This window comes from Chiloscyllium punctatum, chromosome 30, assembly GCF_047496795.1.
Source record: "Chiloscyllium punctatum isolate Juve2018m chromosome 30, sChiPun1.3, whole genome shotgun sequence".
Lineage (NCBI taxonomy): Eukaryota > Metazoa > Chordata > Chondrichthyes > Orectolobiformes > Hemiscylliidae > Chiloscyllium > Chiloscyllium punctatum.
The window spans coordinates 45,830,119-45,853,395 of record NC_092768.1 but is presented as its reverse complement, the minus strand read 5'-3'; the positions used below and the strand labels follow the sequence as shown (position 1 = coordinate 45,853,395).

The window sequence follows — 23,277 nt, the reverse complement described above, 5'->3', positions numbered from 1 at the left end:
ATGATTGAATGGTGGAGCAGACTTAATGGGCTAAATGGCCTAACTTCTGCTCCTATGTCTGATGGTCTACAGAATTGATTAGGGGAGTTGGGAGGTCATGTTGCGGCAGTACAGGACATTGGTTAGGCCACTTTTGGAATAAAGTGTGCAATTCTAGTTTCCCACCAAAAGGAAGGATGTTTGAAAATTGAAAGGGTTCAGAAAAGATTTACAAGGATGTTGCCAGAGTTGGAGGATTTGAACTAGAGGGAGAGTCTAAATAGGCTGGGGCTGTTTTCCCTGGACCATTGGAGGCTGAGGGGTGACCTTATAGAGGTTTATAAAATCAGGACATGAATAAGAAATTTACAAGTTCTTTTCCCTCGAGAGGTCCAGAACTAGAGGGCATAGGTTCAGGGTGAGAGGGGAAGCATATAAAAGGGACCTAAAGGGCAACCTTTTCATGCAGAGGGTGGTGCATTCCCTAAGATAGTAACTAGGTATGTGTATGGGATGAGCTGCCAGTGGAAGTGGTGGAGGCTGGTACAATTGCTGGCATATAGGACTAGATTAAGAGCACTGAAACAGACCCAACTTGTCCATGCTGTCCAAGTATCCCAACCTAATCTAGTCCCATTTACCAGTACTTGACCCATATCCCTCTAAACCTTTCCTATTCATATACCCATCCAGATGCCTTTTAAATGCTGGAATTGTACCAGTCTCCACCACTTCTTCTGGCAGCTCATTCCATACACACACCACCCTCTGTGTGAAAACATTGCTCCTTAGGTCCCTTTTCTATCTTTCCCCTCTCACCCTAAACCTATGCCCTCTAGTTCTGGACTCCCCCACCCCAGGGGAAAGACTTTGTCTATTTACCCTATCCATGCTCCTACTGATTTTATAAACCTCTATCAGGTTACCCCTCAGCCTTATAGAGGGTATATATAGGGAGAAGCTCCAGAGAGAACAGACCAGTGGAAATACTGCATCTACATTGTATTTTCTGGTTAATATCTTAAGAACTTCGATCAGATCACCTCCTCTATCGATCAGCCTCTCCCTATTGCTCAAATCCTCGAACCCTGGCAACATTCTTGTTAGTCTTTTCTGAAAGATTCACAACATCCTTCCAATAGGAAGGAGACCAGAATTGCAATATTCTAAAAGCGGCCTAACCAACACCCTGTACTCAATACTCTGACAAATAAAGGAAAGCATACCAAACGCCTTCTTGACTATCCTATCTACCTGCGACTCCACTTTCAAGGAAATTTGAACCTGCATTCCAAGGTCTCTTTGTTCAGCAACATTCCCTAGGAACTTACCATTAAATGTGTTAAGTCCTATCCTGATGTGCCTTTCCAAAATGTAGCACCTCATATTTATCTAAATTAAACTCCATCTGCCACTCCTCAAACCATTGGCCCATCTGATCAAGATCCCGTTGTAATCTGAGGTAACCTTCTATGCTGTCCACTGCATCTCCAATTTTGATGTCATCTGTAAACTTACTAACTACAGTATACCTCCTATGTTCACATCCAAATCATTTTTATAATAACTGACCTTTCACATTCCACAGGAGTAACCAGCACCCAAAACACAGAAATCAACACCAGGAAATAAGTAAGAATCCTCAGATACTCTACACCTCACAGATAACTATAGTTCACCTTCTCACGTTCAGGAATGAGCCAGTAACAAAACTCAGCCTGGAAATCAGAGGGAAATGCTTCCAATAAACACACACAATATCCAACACACAGCTCCAGTCAAACAGTTCAGCACAAAGCACCGAGTAAACAGCTCTCTCAGCTGGATCTTCTCACACAGCATAAGGGATATTTCCACCCCTGATTACCCACAGGATAGTCAGACTGCCTGAAGATTGGTGTGGATATTATGGGATACAATTTGTATAAAAGCTGCTCCTTCACTCACCATCTCCTCACTTGGTTTTCAGTCCCTATAGGAAGTGAACCAGCTCTGGAAGAGGAAGAGGAGACAATGGGCAGAGTGGGTGGACTCTCTGATTGACGTCTCTCACAGTCAATCCAAATATTTCTGGAACAACATGAGTTTCTTGAAACTTGGGAAACTGACCGGGGAAATGGAGGTGACTTTGAGCAGCAGATCAGGTGGGGATTTAAACTTGTTATTGTTCATCCAAATAAAACCTCAGTTATTACAGCTCCTGTCTCAGTTGCGCCAGTAAACATTTGACGAGATTTCTAATGTCGTCCTTTCATTTATCTTTGAAGACTTTCAAACGTTTATTTCTGAATGTGGAGGTGCCGGTGTTGGACTGGAGTGGACAAAGTTAAAAAGTTCCACAGCCACCTGATGAAGGAACAGCACTGCAAAAGCTAGTACTTTCAAATAAATCTGTTGGACTATAAACTAGTGTTGAATGATTTTTAACTTATTTTCTGAAAGTCATTAAACCTCCAATCACAGTCTCGGCCTCTCCTCCCCTGCTGTTCCTCCAATCATAAACTCTGTTATTCCTGCATTAACTGGTCCAGGTTCCTCAGCTTCGAGATAGCGAGGACTGGAAAGTCAGATTCGATAAAATGTGTAGCTGGAAAAAGCACAGCAGGTGAAGCAGCGTCAGAGGAGCAAGAGAATCAACATTTCAAGCAGGACCTTTCATCAGTCCTGATGTTGTTTGACCTGCTGTGTTTTTTCCAGCTACACATTTTATCGACTCAGGTTCCTCAACCATTGACTCTGTGCCTCCAACCTTTACTGCTCCTGCTTAACCTATCCAAGATGCACGTGAATGTTTTCTTGAAACCTTCATCTACATCATTGCTTTCTGATACCTTTTCGTGACACTCTAAAGGCAAATTCACTGCTGTTCTTTGTATATTTTGAATCCTGTTCCCATATCCACCAAAAAAAATACATCCTACTGAGTGAAGTAAAAGTAAAAAGTAAAACCACATTCCAGACAAACCATCAACTGCCTAAAGATTCCTGGTCTTCGTCAGTGAAATTGAGCAGGAGTACAACCTCACACCAGGAGATGCACTGTGACTGGGAAGATTATAAAACTGGAAGGTCAAGGGTGCACAATATACCTAGTCCATCACCAAGAGTGGCTTGGCAGCAGTACTACTGATGAAGCTGATGGGGTCCTAAAGGACATAGCTGCGAGACTGGTGAGGGAACCAAAGGAAAATCAGCTTGGCCTCATCATCACCAATCTGTCCATGTCAGTAAACACTGCACAGTTCTTGTGAAGATAAAGTCCCATGTTCAGAATCAGAATACATTGTGTCATGTGGTACTATCACCATGCTATATGGGACAAATATCAAACAGTTATAGCAACTCAAGACTGGGCATCCATGAGATGTGGTGGGCCATCAGCAGCAGCATTATCATACTCCAACACAATTGGCATAGTATACCCCCACTGCCATTCTATAAAGCTAGGGGTTCAATGACGAGTGCAGGAGGACATACCAGGAGCAGCACCAAACGTAGCTAAAAAGGTGGTGACATCCTGGTGAAGCTCCAAAATAGGATTACTTGTGAGCCAAAAAGCATTAACAGCAAGTGAAATATATGATTTCACAACCAACAAATCAAACCTAAACTCTATAGTCCTCCACATCCAGTCTTATATGATGGTGGACAATTAAACAAGCTCACTGGAGGAGGAAGCTCCACAACTATTTATATCCTTAGTGATTGGGGGGAGCCCAGCACATTGATGTATTGGATAAGGCTGATGCATTCACAATAACTGTCAGTCAGAAATGCCAATTGGATAGGTAAAAACAATGACTGCAGATGCTGGAAACCAGATTCTGGATGAGTGATGCTGGAAGAGCACAGCAGTTCAGGCAGCATCCAAGTAGCTTCGATCTTTATTCCTGATGAAGGGCTTTTGCCCGAAACGTCGATTTCGAAGCTACTTGGATGCTGCCTGAACTGCTGTGCTCTTCCAGCACCACTAATCCAGAATGCCAATTGGATGTTCAATCTTGGCTTCATCTATAAATCCTCAACATCACAAATGCCAGTCTTCAGCCAATTTGATTCACATCAAGGGACATTAGAAATGGTTAAAGGCACTGAATGCTGCAGAAACTATGATTTCCAACTACTTGTAAGAATACTACTGAAGACCTGCTCTCCAGAACTTGTTCTGCTGTGGTATTAAAGAGTTAATTTGCTCTGCTAACCTGCAGGAAATTGGATGTCCCGAGGCTAGGGTGGAATGCCTCTGACTTAGAGATAGATTGTAAGAAATTTACATTATCATCTCCCATTATTCAGAGCCACTTAAATGGCCATTTCCTTGTCATTCAAAGCCATTTACATTGTCATCATCTCCTATTCAAAAATCAATAAGAACATTACTGTTGGAATTTGACTACTCCCTGTAGTTACACAAAAAAAAAACTCACACCAGATCTGGCAATTAAGGGATGATTTTCATTACATTGTTTCTGGAGATGATGTGGTCACTGCATTGTGTCTTGAGTGGCACGTGACTGTAAGGGAGTGACTAGAAATTGTCTTCTGAGTATTACTGACTGTGATGTAAAGATTTTGTACAAAGGAAGGACTGTTTCCTTTGTTCACGGAACTTCCCTGGACATGCTTTGCAAGCATGGCAAAAAGTGTTCAGGGTTTCTCCAAAGCTTGTAGTGTATTTGCTTAATAAAATTTGGTTGTTGTTCACAGAAGTTGGCGTGTTGCCATTGCATCAAGGATCTCAAAAAAGAACCTAACGTTTGGTGGTAGCGGTGGGATTCCAACATACACGAAGCTTCTAGGTGGACTGAATAAGTGATTGAGTAGGCGAACGGGAGAACTGCAGATGCTGGAGATCAGAGTCTAGATTAGAGTGGTGCTGGAAAAGCACAGCAGGTCAGGCAGCATCCCAGGAGCAGGAAAATGGATGTTTTGGGCAAAAGCCCTTCATCAGGAATGAGGCAGGGAGCCTCCGGTGTGGAGAGATAAATGGGAGGGAGGTGGGATGGAGAGAAGGTAGCTAAGAGTACAATAGGTGGATGGAAGGGGGTGGTATGAAGGTGATAGGTCAGAGAGGATAGGTGGGAAGGAAGATTGGCAGGTAGGACAGGTCATGAGGATGGTGCTGAGCTAGCAGGTTGGAACTGGGGTAAGGTGGTGGGGTTGGGGGGGATGCGGAAACTGGTGAAGTCCACATTGATGCCCTGGGGTTGAAGTGTTCCAAGGCGGAAGGTGAGGCATTCTTCCTCCAGGCGTCGGGTGGTCAGGGATTGGAGATTGAGGAGACCCAGGCCCTGCATGTCCTTGGCAGAGTGGGAGGTGGAGTTGAAATGTTTAGCCAAGGGCCGGTGGTGTTGATTAGTGCGGGCGTCCCAGAGATGTTCCCTAAAGCGTTCTGTGCGATGGCCTCCAGTCAGTCCAATGTAAAGGAGACCGTATCGGGAGCAGTGGATACAATAAATGACATGTGTGAAGTGCAGGTGAAACTTTGATGGATGTGGAAGGCTTCTTTGGGGTCTTGGATGGAGGTGAGGGGAGAGGTGTGGGTGCAGGTTTTGCAATTCCTACGGTGGCAGGAGTATGTGCCAGGAGGGGAGGGTGGATATTTGGGTGGGGGTCGATTTTTCCTGCTCCTCGGATGCTGCCTGACTTGCTATGCTTTTCCAGCACCACTCTAATCTAGACTCTGAATAAGTGATTGTCTGAGTGCCATTTATGTGAGACAGATGGGCCCATGAGATAAGATTTACCTTGCTCTCTCTCCTTAACCTACCACTCAGTTGACCCCTAATCCCCAAGGACTCTGTAGTGATGGAATCTCTGAGGTAACTTATGCATTTGCATGCCATCGAGCTCGCTTTCAGAATCATAAATTACTGGGATTTTCGAGGTTAAAGTCCTCTGGGTAAAAGGGTGGAGTTAAAGTCTCCTGGGAAAAGGGGGTTAAAGTGCCCTGGAAAAAGGAGGTTCGGGTCCTGTAGTGGTGAGGTTTGAGGCTCCGGAACATAGTGCAAAAATAAACTGTTGTGTCTTTCTCTATCACCCTGTCTCAGACTGGTTGTTAAGAGGGGAGATCCCCTGCATGAAGATCCTGAAGTGGGTGTGGAGATTACAGGCACTGGACGCGGTTTGAGGCCCTGGAACATAGAGTGTAAGATTTTTAAAAAACAGCTGTATCACCCTGCCTTAGGTTATGAACATGGGAGATCCCCCACGCAAAGGTCAGGACCCTGAAGTGGGTACGGAGACTACACACACGAGGTTTGAGGTTGCGGAGTATTAAAAAAAGTTAGAAATCAGGTACTTCAAAGAAAAACATCTAAACAAAATTTGGTACTTCTTAAAGTTATCGCCTTTACTTCCCACATCTCCCCTTAGAAGTACTTTTCGTTCAACATAGTGTCACTGGGAAAATGAGAAGGAAGTGGAGCAGGTCCGCTTGATCCCGACAGTGAAGTGCCATTGAATGCTGGGGAAGCTTTGTCTGAGTTTTTGTTGTGGGAGTCTCAGTTTCTGGGCTGTGCATTCGACTCGGCGAGTCTTTCTTCTGGGGGAGGGGGTGGCTGGGCTGCGGAGCTATGTGGTCTGCTGCGAGGGTTTTATCTTTTTATAAATGTAATTTCATCAAGACGCTCTTGAAAAAAAATGAGGAACACTGAAACCAAGGTTGTACTTATACTTGCGGCAATAAAGGAAGTTTCAATATAAATTATGCCTTACTGCAAGTGTTTGCTATTTAAATATTTTGGCTTGTTAAAATACTGGTTCAGAAAATCCTTTTAAGTGAACTGTTTTGTATTATTCAATCAGGATCTCAATTCAATGTGGTTTGTGGACTATGTAATATTGTAGATTTTGTTTTTACATTAAAATTATACAACATTAGGTCCTTTTAAAATCATCAAACATGTAACCTTAAAACAAATTGATTGAGGACCTGGAGCCCCTGATTTGTTTGAAATTCTACAATGCCTGTGTAAAAAAACACAGTTGTATCAGTGGTCATGCTTTAGCCAGATCAGACTATTGTATTAAAATACCTTTGTTGTTTTTTTTAATGCAGAGTGTTCACAAACAGTAGAGTGCATTTTAATTTTGATGTTTTGTCAAGATTTTAGAGAATATTAGAACTTGAGGCTGAGCTGTTTCAGTTCTGTCAATTATTGTTAAGACTTCATTGGCCCCCTTCATATTGCAAATTCAAGAATGTTGATCTCTACCAAAGTCATACAGTTACTGGTCTGTAACCACTGTAATTCTGACTGTCTTATTTGGGAAGTTTCATTTGGAGAACATATTTTAATATATTCTGCATTTGTTTCCCATGAATATTTGAGATTTAAATCTGAACTGAAACTGCCTCTTCAATGGTTAAAACACAGAAAACATTTTGTTATTTTTCTTGCTGTTCCAGATTTTTGAAATACTTTTCCTGATAGCTTTCACATTAGCCAAGTATTCATTTGTTAAAAGAAAATAATTTTTGAATAACCTGAATGAGGTCCCCCGAGGGTTTGTTTCTAGGACCATTGATTGCTGCTTATAAATGACTGAATTGTTTAGGCAGTACAATTTAGAAGTTTATGGATTGTATAAAACTTGATAATATCATAAAGTAGCGAACAGAGTAACAGACTTCAAGACGACTGAGAATGTTGAAATAGGCAGACACAATTTAGTGTGGTTAAATGTGTGACTATCTTCATACTGATACCCACCTTGGAAAGGAAGGAATGAAAGAGGAAATGCAAAGATACTTTCAGGAGCTATCATCATCTCTAGAGTTTCTCCATTCACAGGTAAAGCACACCTTCGGACCACCGCCCACCCCTCCACAACCTGACCCAATAAATTCAATCAGCTCCCCAGTCATGAGCACGGAAAGTGAAGAAGCTAACAATGGGGAGGAGGAGGTCCATATGCTTTTTGTCAGTGGCTTTCCTACAGGTGTTAAACCACGTGAACTTTACCTTCTCTTTCGATCATTTAAGGGATATGAAGGTTCACTGATCAAGCTAACATCAAACCAGCCAGTTGGTTTTGCCCGAAATGTCGATTTCACTGCTCGTTGGATGCTGCCTGATTTGCTGTGCTCTTCCAGCACCACTGATCCAGAAGCCAGTTGGTTTTGTTACATTTGACAGCAGAGCGAGAGCTGAAGCAGCAAAGAATGCTGCATTCACTTACCCTTCTGCTGCAGCTGCTGCACTTCATGCTCAGATGCACTGGTATCCTCCATCTGAAGCATCTCTGCAAGGATGGCAATCTTGTCAGTTTTGTTAAGAATTTAACTGCCCTTATCCAAGAATTCAGATTTCTCCTTGGAGTGATGTGCAAGGACAGAATGAATTTTGTTTTCAGGTTGGAGTTTACTGAAGGAGACTTTGGATAACTGGCTCGTTTCGACTCAACTTGGAGAGAGTGGAGTGGTCATTAAGGACTGTGGGTGATAGTGCCACCTAGCTGGTTATCATGGAATGATAAAGGAGGGAATGTGATATTAAAGAGTTAATTTGCTCTGCTGGCCTGCAGGAAATTGGATGTCCCGAGGCTAGGGTGGGATGCCTCTGACTTACAGGTAGATTGTAAGAGATTTACATTATCATCTCCCATTATTCAGAGCCATTTAAATGGCTATTTCCTTGCCATTCAGAGCCATTTACATTGTCATCATCTCCTGTTCAGAAATCAATAAGAACATTATGGTTGGAATTTGACTACTACCTGTACTTACAAAAAAATACAACTCACAGCAGATCTGGCCGTTAAGCGATGATTTGCATGACATTGTTTCTGGAGATGATGTGGTCTTGAGTGGCATATGACTGTGAGGGAGTGGCTGGGGGTTGTCTCGTGGGCATTACTGACTGTGATGTAAAGATTTTGTGTAAAGGAAGAATTGCTTCCTTTGCTCAGAGAAACCTCTCGACATGCTTTGCAAGCATGGCAAAGAGTGTTAAGAGTTTCTCCACAGTTTGTACTGTATTTGCTTAATAAAATTTGATTGTTGTTCACAGAAGTTGGCTTATTGCAGTTACATCAAGTGTGTAAGGATCTCAAGAAAAAAGAATTTAACACTGCTAGCCAAACTTTTTTAATATAGGTAAAATACTGGCATGACCGAACAATGTGGAAAATTGCCCAGGTTTGTCCTCTACATTAAAAGCAGGTCAAATCCAACCCAGCCAATTACTGCCCCATTAGTCTACTATTGATCATCAGTAAAGCGTTGGAAGGTGTGGTCAACAGTGCAGTCAAGCAACACTTGCTCAGCAATATCTGGTTCACTGATGCCCAGACCTACTCAGCTCCTGACCTCATTATAGCTTTGGTTCAAGCCAGGGGTTGCTTGCACATAAAAAACAGCAAGCATGTGAACTGAAGTGACCTGAGCCCCAGCCACTGGCTTGGGCTGGCTCAAACCAGATCAGGTCCAAGGGATGACATAAGGTGGAAATCATTATTCGCAGGAATAATAATGAAGTAATCCTAAAGGTATCCTTGGAGTGAGCCAGTAGTGGAAAGACACCTTGTCAGACAAGCTAAGAAGCAACAAGGAAAAGGCCTAACAGGGAAGGCTGATGAACTCAGGGCATGCTTAGGAACAGGGGACTGGGATATCACAGCAGTTAAAGGAACATGGCTCCTTTAACTGGATGGATAGGACTGGCAGCTTAATGTTCCAGGATACAAATGCTATAGGAAGGATAGAAATGGAGGCAAGAGAGGAGGGGGAGTGGCATTTTTGATGAGGGATTTCAGTCCCAAGGAATTGCCCTTTAGTCTGAGACTGTTCTCTAGTTTCCCCAGCCAGGAGGGGAGATCAACCTCCCAACATCTACACTGTGATGTGATGTCCATAGAGAAATACAGATGAGGGAATCTCTACCATATCTAATGGGATAAAGAAGACCTTGAGGTCCACAGATGTACAGGAGGTCATTTGCACACTACCCCTAATCCAATGTAGACCCCACAGTTGCCCCTCTCCTAGTCCTGTCTGTGATGCTTTAGTTGTCACTGTTCAGAGAAGAGATCCCTCATCAGTGGACAACAGAATCTAAAGGAGGATAAGTTGTGTTTCTGCACCTCGCCATTACCACTTAGTTAGGTCACGTTAAAAATCAGAGGCCTTTGTGCGCCGATCTCTTAACATAAGAAACAAGGAGTAGGCCTTTCAGACCCTCAAGCCTGTGGTGCCAGCCAACTAACTCATCTGGGAGGGAGGGACGACCATTAAAAAAGGAAACACTGGATTATCCAGGCCCTGATCTCTTAAGTGAAGAGAAGGTTGAGAGAAGATTTGATAATCGTAATCAAAATCATGATGGGTGTGAACAGGAAAAAATTGTTCTCATTGGTGGAGGATTGTGAACCAGAAGCTAAAGTGAATGGCAAAAGAATCAACTGTGGACACTGGTGAGGCCAGTTTTGGAACACTGCATACACTTCTGGTCAGCCTTCTATAAAAAGGATGCTGTTGAACTTGACAGAGTGCAGAAAAGATTTACAAAGATGTTGCCACGACTGGACGGCTTGGTTTATAGGGAGCGGCTGAGTAGGCTGGGGCTTTTTCACCTGAAGTGTAGGAGGTTGAGGGCTGACCTTATAGAAGTTTATAAGATCATGACGGGCATGAATAGGGTGAATAGTCAAGGTCTTTTTCGTAGAGTGAGGAGTCTAGATCTAGAGGATATAGGTTTAAGGGGAGAAGGGAAAAATTCAAAAAGGACCTGAGGGGTAACTTTTTCATATGCATGCATGGAACGAGCTGCCAGAGGAAGGTGGTGGAAGCAGGTACAATTACAACATTTAAAAAGCATCTGGATGGGTATATGAATAGGAAGGGTTTAGAGAGATATAGGTCAAAGCCTGGCAAATGGGGCTAGGTCAGATTGGGATGTCTGGCCGGCGTGGACCAGTTGAATCAAAGGGTCTGCTTCCATGCTTTATGACTCCATGACTCTCTATAATTGCAGAATTTCAATGTGCTGACGGATCTAGGTGTTCGAATGAATGAGTCATAAAAACATTAGTATGTAGGGACAGCAGGTAATTAAGATGGTTATTGGAATGATATCCTGTATTACAAGAGAAATTGAACACAAAAGTAAGAATGTTATTGTGCTCCAGTTATACAGGGCATTGGCAAGACCATATATAGAACAATATGCGCAGTTTTGGTCTCTTCCTTCAAGGAATTATGCAAATGCATTAGAGACAGTTCTGAGTAGGTTTGCTAGATTGATACCTGGAATGGACAGGTTGGCTTACGAGGATAGGTTGGACATGTAGAGCTTGCTTACACAGGGGTGTAGAAAAGTGGGAGGAGACTTGGTTGTAGTGTATAAGACCCTGAACAGTTTGATAAATTGGGAAGATTATTTACTCTTGTTGGTGAGTACAGAACTAGGGGCGACTTTGGATCCCCTATGCCACAAGACAGTACAGGCGGGGTTGTTGAATGTTGTTAAGGCAGAGATAGATCAACTCTTGATAGGCAAGAGAATAAAACATTATTGGTTATAAGCTTAACTGGGAACATGGAGCTTATAACATGAGCAAATTAACCATGATGTATAGGTTCAAGGAGCCAAATAGCTAATTTCTGCTCCTAACAAGTATGTTTGTTTGTCCAACTTTATCACAAGAATGTTGGGATATTTCCAAAAGATGTGTAGAAATCTGAAACATTTTCAAACAATAAAAATAAGTCTGAGCAAAGGTTTCAATACAGTACATCAAACATCATTGGAAGAAATTCCTGACTTCCGAGATTCTAAGATTAGAACGTAAAATGCTTTCTTTTGACGAAACAATGCAGGCATTCCAAGGAGAAATAAGAGACCTAACTAAGGCAGGCACAGGTACAGTGACAATCTTTAAAAGGCATTTGGAAAGGTATATGAATAGGAAAGATTTAGAGGGATATGGGCCAAAGCTGAAAACGTGTTGCTGGAAAAGTGCAGCAGGTCAGGCAGCATCCAAGGAGCAGGAGAATCGATGTTTCGGGCATGAGCCCTTCTTCAGCCCTTCCTGAAGAAGGGCTCATGCCCAAAACGTCGATTCTCCTGCTCCTTGGATGCTGCCTGACCTGCTGCGCTTTTCCAGCAACACATTTTCAGCTCTGATCTCCAGCATCTGCAGTCCTCACTTTCTCCTCGGATATGGGCCAAATGCAGGCAAATGGGATTAGTTTAATTTGGGAAACATGGTCAACATGGATGAGTTAGATGAAAGGGTCTGTTTCTATCCTGTATGACTCTATCCCTCCATCTGAACCAGATATGACAAAGCTTATAATACCCGAATCAATTCAAGCTTGGTATGGGGTGAGTAGCACTAACTTATCTGACAAAACTCAATAATTGAAGAACAAAGTTAAAATGTACAGTTGGTTCAGATGGGCAATACCCCAAGGGTAAAGGACATGACAAGTATCACTACAATATAAAGATCATCAGTTTTCTAAAAATGTATGTATCAACTACAAATAACAAAGCTCACTTCTGACCAAGAAAGCATGTGCTCCCCTCAACATTTTGAAGTAAAATCTTGATCGAGTTAAGGGGTTCCAGTTGTTTGTCTGACATAAACAAGACTAAGATTTTTCTAGTCCACACTCAAGAAAAATTAGGGTAAAATAAAAGCAAAGATCCATATAATGTGTATTGAACTATGTCTGGGAAGCTCAGACAATGATTTGCACATCCTGCACTATGTGGAAATCCGAGATGCTCCTGGCAGTCTGGATGAACAGACTGGAGAAATTCAAGCTCAGAGATTTGGAGATTGACTCACAGCTGAGGGCCCTACAGTATATTCATAGGCTAAGAGGTTTATGGATAGCACATTTCAGGATGTGGTTAGCCAGGAAACAAGCTCGTGCAGAGAGGGAATGGGTGGCTGCTAGATGGAAGAAGGGGATCAGGCAGGTAGTGAAGGAATCCCCCAAATGTATCTCACTTGCAGATTGTATCTCTGCCTTGGAAAATGGTGAGAGTGATGTTTCTTCTGTGGAGGCCAACTAGAGCCAAGTCCAAGGCATTGTGGGTAGTCCAGCTGCTCAGGTGTGGGACTGTGGTGAAGAAGTGTGAAAGAGCAATAATAGTGGGAGTTCAGAGAAGGGAGTAGACAGACAATTTTGCAGCTGTAGGTCTGACTCCAGGACACTATCCTGGCTTGGAAATATATCACCCTTCCTTTACTGTTGCTGGGTCAAAATCCTGGAATTCCCTCCCTAGCAGCATTGCTGGTCAACAAACAGCACATGGACCGAAACAATTCAAAAGGTCAGATCAGCATCATTGCCCCAAGAACAACTAGGGATGGGCAATAAATGATGGACAGCCAGTGATGCACATGTCCCATGTGTAAAAACAGAAATATAGTCAGGATTTCAACTGCCAAAACATTAACTGGAACAAAAACAGAAAATGCTGGAAAGTCTCAGCAAGTCTGGCAGGATACGTGGAGAGAAATGAGAGGTCATATTTTGGGTCTAGTGACCCTTGTTCAGAACTGATGGCAGCTAGGAAAAGGTTTTCATACAGAGGATGGAGTAAGGGGATAGAGCAAACACCAAAGACAGACACCAAAGAAACAGAAAAACAGTTGGACAGCCAAAGGAGTGATTAAATGTCAGTTTGGAGGAATGAATAGCTGTTAATGAGAACAGCTAGTGGCTGACAATGTGTAGTGTGTGGTAGCAGCCTGTGTAATAAGGCCTGGTGTGTGGAGTCAGGGGGAAACATGGGGAAAGGTGCTCAAGCCCTTAAATTGTTGAACTTGATATTAAGTCCAGAAGGCTGTCAGGTTCTCAAGTGAAAAATAAGGTGCTGTTCTTCTAGCTTGAGCTGAACATTGCTGCAACACTGCAGCAAGCCCGAGACAGAGATGTTGGCCAGAGAACACAGTGGTGTGTTTAAACGGGTAAGTAACTGGAAGCTCATGGTTTGTTTTGAGGACAGAACTTAGGTGCTCAGCAAAACAGTCACCTGGTCTGCGCTTTGTTTCCTCAACATATAGAGACCACATTGTGAGCAGCGAATACAGTAGACTAGATTGAGTGAAGTGAAGTAACGTGCTGCTTTAGTGACCATAACTCAATTAGGTTCAGGATAGTTATAGAAAGGATAAGGACATACTATGAATACAAGTCATAAACTGGTGAAAGACTAAGATAAAATATAACTTAGAGCAGCCACTTGCAGATAAAACTGTGACAGAGCAGTGGGAAGCTCAAGGAGGATAGAGTGAGTGTGCAGAGCAAATAAGTTTTCATAAAGACAAAGAGTGTGACCAAGACTGGAGAACCTTGAAGGTCAAGAGAGAGATCGGGATTGTGACAATGCTGTGGCTTTAAGAGGTATGTTGTGTCTTGGTCTCTTTTAGATAGAGACTGGGGGACATGCGATGAGCTGTCTATGAAAAGATAAACAACTTGTTGAGGCCTTAGTGTTTTTTAAAAGGTTAGAACAATAGAAGCAGCTTGAGTAGGTGTGGTCAAGTTCTCACAGATTAAGGATTTTTAGTTAGCTTTCAGCACTAGGAAAGAACTCAAAAATGGGCTGAGGAGAGTTAGGAGGGGCACGAAAAACCCTTGGTTGGAAGGAATAGGGAAAATCCTAAGCAAAAGGCATTTAAGTTTAGAAAAAAAAACACTTGTACAATGAAAGGGGAGCGGCCAGTTCTCCCAGCTCAGCTTTTCTCTGGTTTGGTTTGGTTTCAACAAGTCAGTCAGTTTTGAAGCTGCTGGTCAAAGAAACAGCTGTGTAAAAGAAGGTGTTCCATGCTGAATCTCTCTGCCATCTCTCCGGTAAGAACCTGTGTTTGATTTTGCCATTTTCTGCACAGGGATGTTTATGGAGATTGTTGATGGACTTTAGAACAGCATTATTAAATTGGGATAGTTTTCAAGATAGGTTTTCAGATAGGTTAATTTATTCTATATTCTGTTCTCTTTTGTTTGCGTTTCATTCGGTCATAAGTGGATGGGCCAGCTGCATCACTCCTGGAATATCCGCTCTACACCTGCTTAAAACAACTAGTAAAGTTAGGGTCCGGGTTACCTACTTGAAATGTTTTGAGGGGTCTGGCGTGGTCGATGACAATGTCACTTTTCCATATATCCTTGGGCTCTTAATCAGTTGACCAATCTGCCCTAATCAAACACCTTACTGCAGACTACATCACATGCATTACCTTATCACTATTCCTGGTTACCTCCTTAAAAGATTCGATCAGATTTATAAAATACAATCTTCCCTTAACAATTCCTTGCTGACTATTCCTGATTAATACCTGTCTCTCCAAGTGCAGATATATTCTGTCCCTCAGTTTTTTCTATTAACTTCCCCATAATTCAGGTTAGACTGATTTTCCTGTAATTCCCTAACATTCATTCCTCCCGTTATTAATATTGGGATAAATGTTTCAGTCATCGAGTCTTGCACGTCACCTATGGCCATGAAAATTACTGCCAGTGCATGTGAAGGAAGGGTTGTAGGGAGATTTAATTTAATAATTAAATAATTAATAATTTAATAAAATGAGGACCTGACAGCTTGGCTAGAAAACTTGATGAAGAAAGGAGCCGTTGCTGGAGCAACCATGAATTTTGCTTCCCTCAATGCTCGAAATACATCTTTTCTTGGCCTAGGAATTTACACGCTCGAGACTGCTAAACCTCCAAGTATATCTGTTCAGTCTCTAAGTTAATTTGTTCTGATATTTCAGTCCTTCACACTGTTGCTTATACCTGCATCATCCTTTCCCAACATGAAGACTGATATCATGTATTCATTCGGGTTGCGTCCATTCACACAGTGGAATTTGTTTTTTGGAATGCACATTAATGATTTGGACTCACATATGGGGGTGGGGGGGCATGATCAAGTAGTTCATGAATGATATGAAAATTGATGGTATGGTAAATTGTGAGGCAGATAGACATAAACTACAGAAGAATAGTTGTGTATTGGTCAGGTGTGTGGAACACTGGCAAATGATTTTTACGTGTTAATAAAAGAGGTGTGAGGTAATGCACATGGAGAAGATCAACAAGCCAAGAGGTTACACAATGAATGGTAGGATCCTTGAAGAGGGACCTTGATATACATATCCACAGATTCATGAAGATAGCAGAGCAAGTAGATAAGGTGGTGATTAAAATGTATTGGATACTATACATTATTAGCCAAGGCATAGAATATGAGGATAGGAATATTTTGCTGGATTTGCATTATGGACCATGACTTACCAATTTTTCCTTAATTAATTTCAGTGATTCTCTCACCTCAAGTCTGAAAACTAATTCAAGTGAATTCAATTTAGTTAAGTCATGAAATACAACCCTAATTGCAAAAGGTACAAATGGAATTCCTTTATCCCAATCCTCTTTTAGTTTTGACTACAGCGTGGTCTTTAAAGGCTGATGCCACCCTTCAAATGCTCCTTGTGATTCTGGCTGGTACACAATTAATTTAAACTGTTTTATTCCTAAACTATGCATTATTTCCTTGAATAATTTTGCTGTCAAGTTTGACCTTTGATCTGGGTTATTTCTGTTGGTAATCTGTAACTGGTAAAAAAAAATTGAGTAACTGCTTTATAATCCTTTTAGCTATGATATGCGTAATAGAATGGCCTCTGGAAAACTAGTAGACACACCCACTATAGTCAACAAATATTATTTTCACTTTTTGTTTCAGGGAGGGGTCCTCTGCAATCAATTAAGAGTCTTGTAAAATGTTCCTCAAATGCTGGAAGAGACTGAAGGGTTCTGGTTTTATCACTGCCTGAGGTTTTCCTATTACCTTACATGTATGGTATGTCTGGCAATATTCAACAACACCTCTATGCCAGTCCAATGAAATTTTTTTAAAAAATTGGCTTGAGTTCTCCTTACTCCCAAATAACCTCTTACCAGTACTTCATGTGCTGTCTGCAACAACTCCTTTTTATAACCCACTGGTAATACAACCTGATGAACTTCGGCCCATTTTTCATTTGCCTGAATACATTATGGTCTCCATTTCCTCTTTAAGACTTCATTTTTAAAATGTAACATTCTGGGATATATTCAGATTCTGCTTCTGTGTATGTTTTTTGATTCAACTGCTTTACTATTTCATCTTTAAGTTGTAATTCCACAAATCCATCTGAACTAAAAGTATCCACTTTGTCCTCCACCTATTCATATTTTTGTTTCTCAACCATTTGATCAAAAAGTTTCTGATTATTGAACTTCATCTTTCTTATCTTTATTTTTGATTTCTCCTCCTGTTTCAACCTGTGGCTTTGCGACATTGTTATCACACAGTCCGGAAAAATCCCAGAATATATTTCCTGTTGTCTGATTTTCAACTGGCTTTTCAACCACAGTAGGTGGGTGAATCACTCCTGCCTGTGATGCAGCTATTTTATTCCCAAGGGTATCTGCAACAGAGAATTTCTCTAATACTCCGACAACTTCACCACTTTTCACCGGACTCTCCACCTCACTTTATAAATAAACACGACTCTTCTCACCATGAATTCCACAAATTACCACCTTTTGTCTGGCAATACTCCTTACCTCCTGAAGCACTGATCTCCTTATCTCTCACCATCAAAGATTGACTTGCTTCTGTATCTCTTAAAATGTTGAATTTCTTTACCTGCTGCTCCTGGCCTATGTGAGTAAATCTTACCCTCGCAAGTAAGTGGTTTAAGAAGATCGGGCCCTTCCTTCTCAACCAACCTCTGACCAGGTTGTACATTCTAGTGCAACTTTTTAGCCTCCACTGTAATTTCCTTTACCACTTTAACAAAATTCATTGGCTTATTCTGTTTTCCCACATCCATCTTCCCATTGCTTTTTCAATGCTGTGACTTCATGTAACCTACTTTATTGCAATGAAAACACCTGAGCTTTTTAACTTCTCTTTCCCCTTTATGGGTTTTCCTTTTTATACTGTGGTAAACTATTTTTATTACCTTTAATGAGATCTACCTTTCCCTTACAACCTGAGGATTTCTCTTTTCCTAATTTCTATCCCTTACAGATTGCAATTGATCCTGATTTGGAGATACCGGTATTGTACTGGGGTGGACAAAGTTAAAAATCACACAACACCAGGTTATAGTCCAACAGGTTTAATTGGAAGCACACTAGCTTTTGGAGCACCACTCCTTCATCAGGTGATAGTGGAGGGCTCGATCCTAAAACACAGAATTTATAGCAAAAGTTTATGGTGTGATGTAACTGAAATTAGGCATTGAAAAACACCTTGATTGTCTGTTGAGTCTTCTTCTGAAGTTCAAACTCTCTCTTTCTTTCCTTCTACTGCTAGGGCCATCCTTTCCTTTTCTTTTTGTTCTGCCAGGGCTATTCTTTCCTTTTCTCTTTCCTTTGCTTTTAATCATAATTCAAACTTTACATGTTCAAACTGCTTCATCTACAATTGAATTCTAACTATTTCCAAAGATTCTGATGGCATTTCCAGCAAATTTAAATGCTGAGCTATTACTGTAATTACTTCCCTTTTTCTCACAGACAAAGGCAACCCCAACTCCAGCTTGTCTGCTCATCCCAACAGCTTTGTCTTGCTCACTTTTTAAAAACTCCTGAAGTCACCTCTTCCACCTCCAGGAAACTCTTTGTGACTGAAAGAGCCATTATTACACAAAGCATGCCTGTTTATATTAATCCAATTCAACACCCGAAATAAAAGACACAAACACCTATCACTCGCTAACTTTCAGTCCAACAACCCTAAACCCAAATTGGAACTATAGAACGAGATCCTGACAAAAGACACCAATGTGTTATGGACCAGACCAGGCCCCCTCCAATAGTTTAAGAAGGTAACTTAGACCCTAACTTTTCCCTATTTTAAATTGAGGGGTCAAAGTGAAGTGCATGTTCCAGATAATGATGCAACTGGTCAAACCACTCAATGTTAAGCAAAACACAATTTATTTAAACACTCTAGTTAAAATACAAACAAAAAAAGAGAAGAATTCAGAATAACTTAACTGAATAATGAATACAATACCCATTACTAATTAACTAATTAAAAGTGAAATCTCAAAAACTTACACCTTGACAAAAAGGTAAATTCAGACACAGATTTTTTCAGACAACTCTCCAGTCCAGAAGGAAACAACATCAAGAGAGATTTCAGTGAATGTAGCAGCTAGGAATCACTTTACTGAAGCTCCAACTCTTCTGGGACCCAACCTGCTTCTGACTGCTACAGCTAAAACACTAGAAAGCTTGATCTGTCAGAACTGGCCACTGCCCTTCCATTGTTACAACTATTTTACAAGAAAAACCTAAAGGATTCCTCTGATTGTTGACTTATGTCATTCTCATAGCCACTTCGGCACCTCTGCCTTAATCCCTCGTCAAAAAAAACAGGATAAAGTAACCTTTTTTAAAGTGACAGCATTGCCACGAAAACAACCGAATGCAACACCTGAAAAAATCCCAACATTCACCACTTTCTGTGTCCAATAATCCTAAACCCAACCTGAAATTAGAGATTTTGATCCCAACAGTTTGTTATGGACCAGACCAAAACCCCTTAAAATATATCAAGGAAATGACCTAGACGCTACCAATTTTTTTTGAAAGGCAAATTTGAGGCAAAGTGTTCCAGATGTAATTTGATTGGTTTTATTACTCGGCCTTCAGCAAAATACACTTCGTTCTTAACCTGCAGTTAAAATTCAAACAAAAGAAAGAAGAATTTGTACAATTTTAACTCCATTGGAAAACTTAACAGAATAATGGATTATTCAACTACTAAACAACATCTGTTCCAATATAGTAATATCTCATTAACATATCTTTGGCAAAGGCAAACTCAGTAAACTAGATTGTCTCACACGCAGTGTTTCTCCAACCCAGGAAGAAAGAGCATAAAGAGAAAATTCTGGCGGAGAGAAATAAAGAACTCGAGCATTTTTCTGTAGAAGAGATGTCTGGCAGCTTCAAACTCCCAACAACTGTTGAAAGATAAACTAAAAACCCTGTTTCTGTGGGAGCCTGACTCCAACTATTCACGCTACTTCCATTATTCTAACTTACAAGCTGTTTACTTTATTGGCTTCGAATAGACAGTTTGGCGCGTCTGTCTTAAAACCTCTTCATAAAAGTCCAGGACAAAAATCCATTTCTTAAAGTCACAATAGCGTCACAATTGTATCACATATTAGTTGGCCACAATTGGAGTACAGGTTGTTTACCAACTTATAGAAAGGATGTAATTGCATTCGAGATTGAACATTTTGAACTTCAGAAAACTCATGTTGCTCCAGAAATATTTGGATTGACTGTGAGAGACGTCAATCAGAGAGTCCACCCACTCTGCCCATTGTCTCCTCTTCCTCTTCCAGAGCTGGTTCACTTCCTATAGGGACTGAAAACCAAGTGAGGATATGGTGAGTGAAGGAGCAGCTTTTATACAAATTGTATCCCATAATATCCACACCAATCTTCAGGCAGTCTGACTATCCTGTGGGTAATCAGGGGTGGAAATGTCTGAGGATATCTTACTGATTTCCTGTTTTTGAGTTCTGTGTGTTTTGGGAGTTCCTCTATTTTCAAATCCCAAGTCCTCCTACCAACCTCTGCTAGCTCCTCCAAAGCAAAAGAAAAGCTTACATATGTATAGAACCTTGATAATCAACAGGTGTCCCAAAGCATTATTGTAATGTAGACAATGTCTGCACAGTCAGGTCCTACAAACAGCAATGTGATAAAGACCAGATTTTGTTTAATATTAATGATGTTCATTGAGGTACTCTTACAATCTCCATAGAGACGGACAACGTTTAAATGACTGAATTCCCAGTAACATTAAACAATTGCACGATAAGGTTTCAAATATAAGGCATTACCGTACTTCAATACCCATTTAAAGCAACATTGATGAAATAACACTGAGTTGGCATTTAAATCACCGAATCAATCTTCTCTCTGAGTTGCATGCTTGCATATGTATGCAGCTGCTCTAAGGCAACACCGTTAACAGCATAAAGTCTGATTCCAGAATTGATAGTGCACACAGACCTTGGAGGTCTATATAGATGAACAAAAATTAGCAGGAATCTCAGAAACTAGAGCATCCATCTTTATCTTTCAACATTATTGAAATACCCCATTACACAGTTATACTTTGCATCCCTTTATCTGTATAGTCAGTTTTAATAGGATTCTGTGCAATACCACTCAGCTTTAAACAAGTTCACTTCTCCTTATTTCCCTGAAGTTAATATTGTGTGACTGACAATTGCTGTTTTTCTGAGTTTCCAGAGCAGTTCTGAATTGACTGCCAAAACAGAGGTTTCTTTCCAGCAATTCCTTCCCCAGGCATGCCAGGATGAATTTTCAGGAGTCTTTAGATTGTCACAGGATGTGAATCTTCAGCCAGAGACCATGTTTGCTCCCACATTCTGCCTGGCAGCCCACAGTAAGGTCACTATACTGGCTGCAAATCTTGGTCTCTCTGTCAGACATAATTTCTTCTCTTTCTGTCTTAATCTCAGCCAGAGCCCAGCTGCTGTCGTCTTTGCTTTCAGTTGGGAGAATTTTGCATCTTGCTCAGCAAGTTCCATCCTGCCTCCATGTCAATCAAACTCTCCGACTTGCAAAACTCCTCCCAAACAATCTTTGCAGCATAGAAAACAGAAATTGCTGGAAAAACTCAGCAGGTCTGGCATCTGTGGAGAGAAAGCAGAGTTAGCATTTCAGGACCAGTGACCCTTCTTCAGAAGAGAAAGAGTTCTGAAGAAGGGTCACTGGACCCAAAATGTTAACTCCTACTCTCCACAGACGGTTCCAGATTTGCTGGGTTTTTCCAGCAATTTCTAGTTTTGTTTCTGATTTCCAGCATCCGCAGTTCTATTTTTCTTGAATACTCTGTTTTGACCTTAAATTGCAAAGGTGGTATAAGACATGAAAATCTTTCAATGTTTGAATTTCTAACACATTCCTGACTTGTGTCTGGAGTAGAATGAATGGGCATACTCCCTCAAGAGGAGGCCACATTTGATCCATTCAACAACATTTTTAACTAATGCCACTCCAATATTGTGTCTCACTCTCGTGCTGGGCTCCAACATGGTTATGAATGGAAGTGTTATTTGACTAATTGTCCACATTCTCCACAAGATATTCAAAGGTAACAGAGCCCTTGCTCTGACCTGTATAATGTGGTGCTATTTAGCTCTGTTTATTACCTGTGTTTACCTGCATGTAGCCCTCTGTAGTACATTCAGTCAGTTCAAACTTGGATTCTAAAATATCCCCAATGCTGTTCCTGAGCTATACTGGTTTGATGATAATCATGGAATGAGGGCTGTTCCAGGCTGTGAGATTGTGGTGAAATACAATCCTGCAGCTGCTGATGGCTCACTGCACCTCGTAGACACCTAGTTTTGGGATTGTCCTTAGTCTACTTCCCTTGTAATGATGAATATGGTGAAGGATTCATTCATCAGTTGGAGGGAAGTGATAGTTTTCCTTGAACATGTTTGATTGAAATGATGAGACTTGATAGAGTCAATACTGAGGACTTTGCCACCAGCCAGTGGATGGGACATACCCAGTGGTGATGGAGGTGTCTAGGATGTTTTCAGATTGATATGATTCAGTGACTATCACTGCTACTTGATTAGTCTGTGGAGCAGCTCTCCTCACTTGAGGACTTGTCCTCAAACCTTGGTAAGAAAGACTTCACAGATTTCACTGGCCTGAGATCACCTTTCTCTTATTCTGACACAACGTCAGATTGTCCATATCTTTCTGATTTGCCTCTTCCCTGAAGGGCAATATTTGAGATTGTAGAATGTAGCTACATTGTAAACATCTGCTCACTCTCCAGTCTCCTTGCAGGAAACAGAGAGAGAGACAGTTAAATGAGGAAAAAGAAAGGACTTCCATCTGTTTCCTCACATAGGGGAATAGCAAACTGCACTCATTGGAACAGTCTCTAACTGTGAAGTCAGCCCCTTCAGCAAAGGAGTAGAGGAAGCTGGAAGAAATCATGTTTCCTTTTCATGTATTATAGAAGGATTACACCATATGACACTGCAGAGTACAGAGAGGATAGACAACAAAAATACATCCTGACCATGAACCAAGGAACAACTGCAGTTATATGGCGCAGCAGAGTAGGCAGCATCTGAGCTCCTATGCTTGAGCTTGTCGTCTTCTTCAGCTTTCTCTTTTTTCTCTTTTCTCCCCTTCTTCTTTTCTCAGTTTTATTTAGTTTTTGCTCCAACTTACTATATAAAGAGAGCTGTTCGGTA

General features: G+C 41.3%; 1 protein-coding gene and 1 long non-coding RNA gene across 4 annotated transcripts in view; one reads left to right on the top strand and one right to left on the bottom strand.

Moving 5' to 3' along the window:
* Positions 1 to 23,277, bottom strand: part of LOC140455616 (uncharacterized) — an 83,289-nt gene that overhangs the window by 9,956 nt on the left and 50,056 nt on the right. Inside the window, exon 1 of one of the 3 annotated variants that reach the window (XM_072550552.1) lies at positions 1,927 to 2,062. The exons of the other annotated variants lie outside the window; for them this stretch is intronic. The gene's annotated coding sequence lies outside the window, so the exon portion shown is untranslated. Of the gene's footprint in view, positions 1 to 1,926; positions 2,063 to 23,277 lie in introns of those variants that run through there. 3 annotated transcript variants of the gene reach the window in all.
* LOC140455679 (uncharacterized) lies at positions 2,013 to 2,385 on the top strand. The gene is made up of 2 exons (XR_011952942.1): positions 2,013 to 2,123; positions 2,247 to 2,385. It is a non-coding gene; the product is annotated as an uncharacterized lncRNA (long non-coding RNA).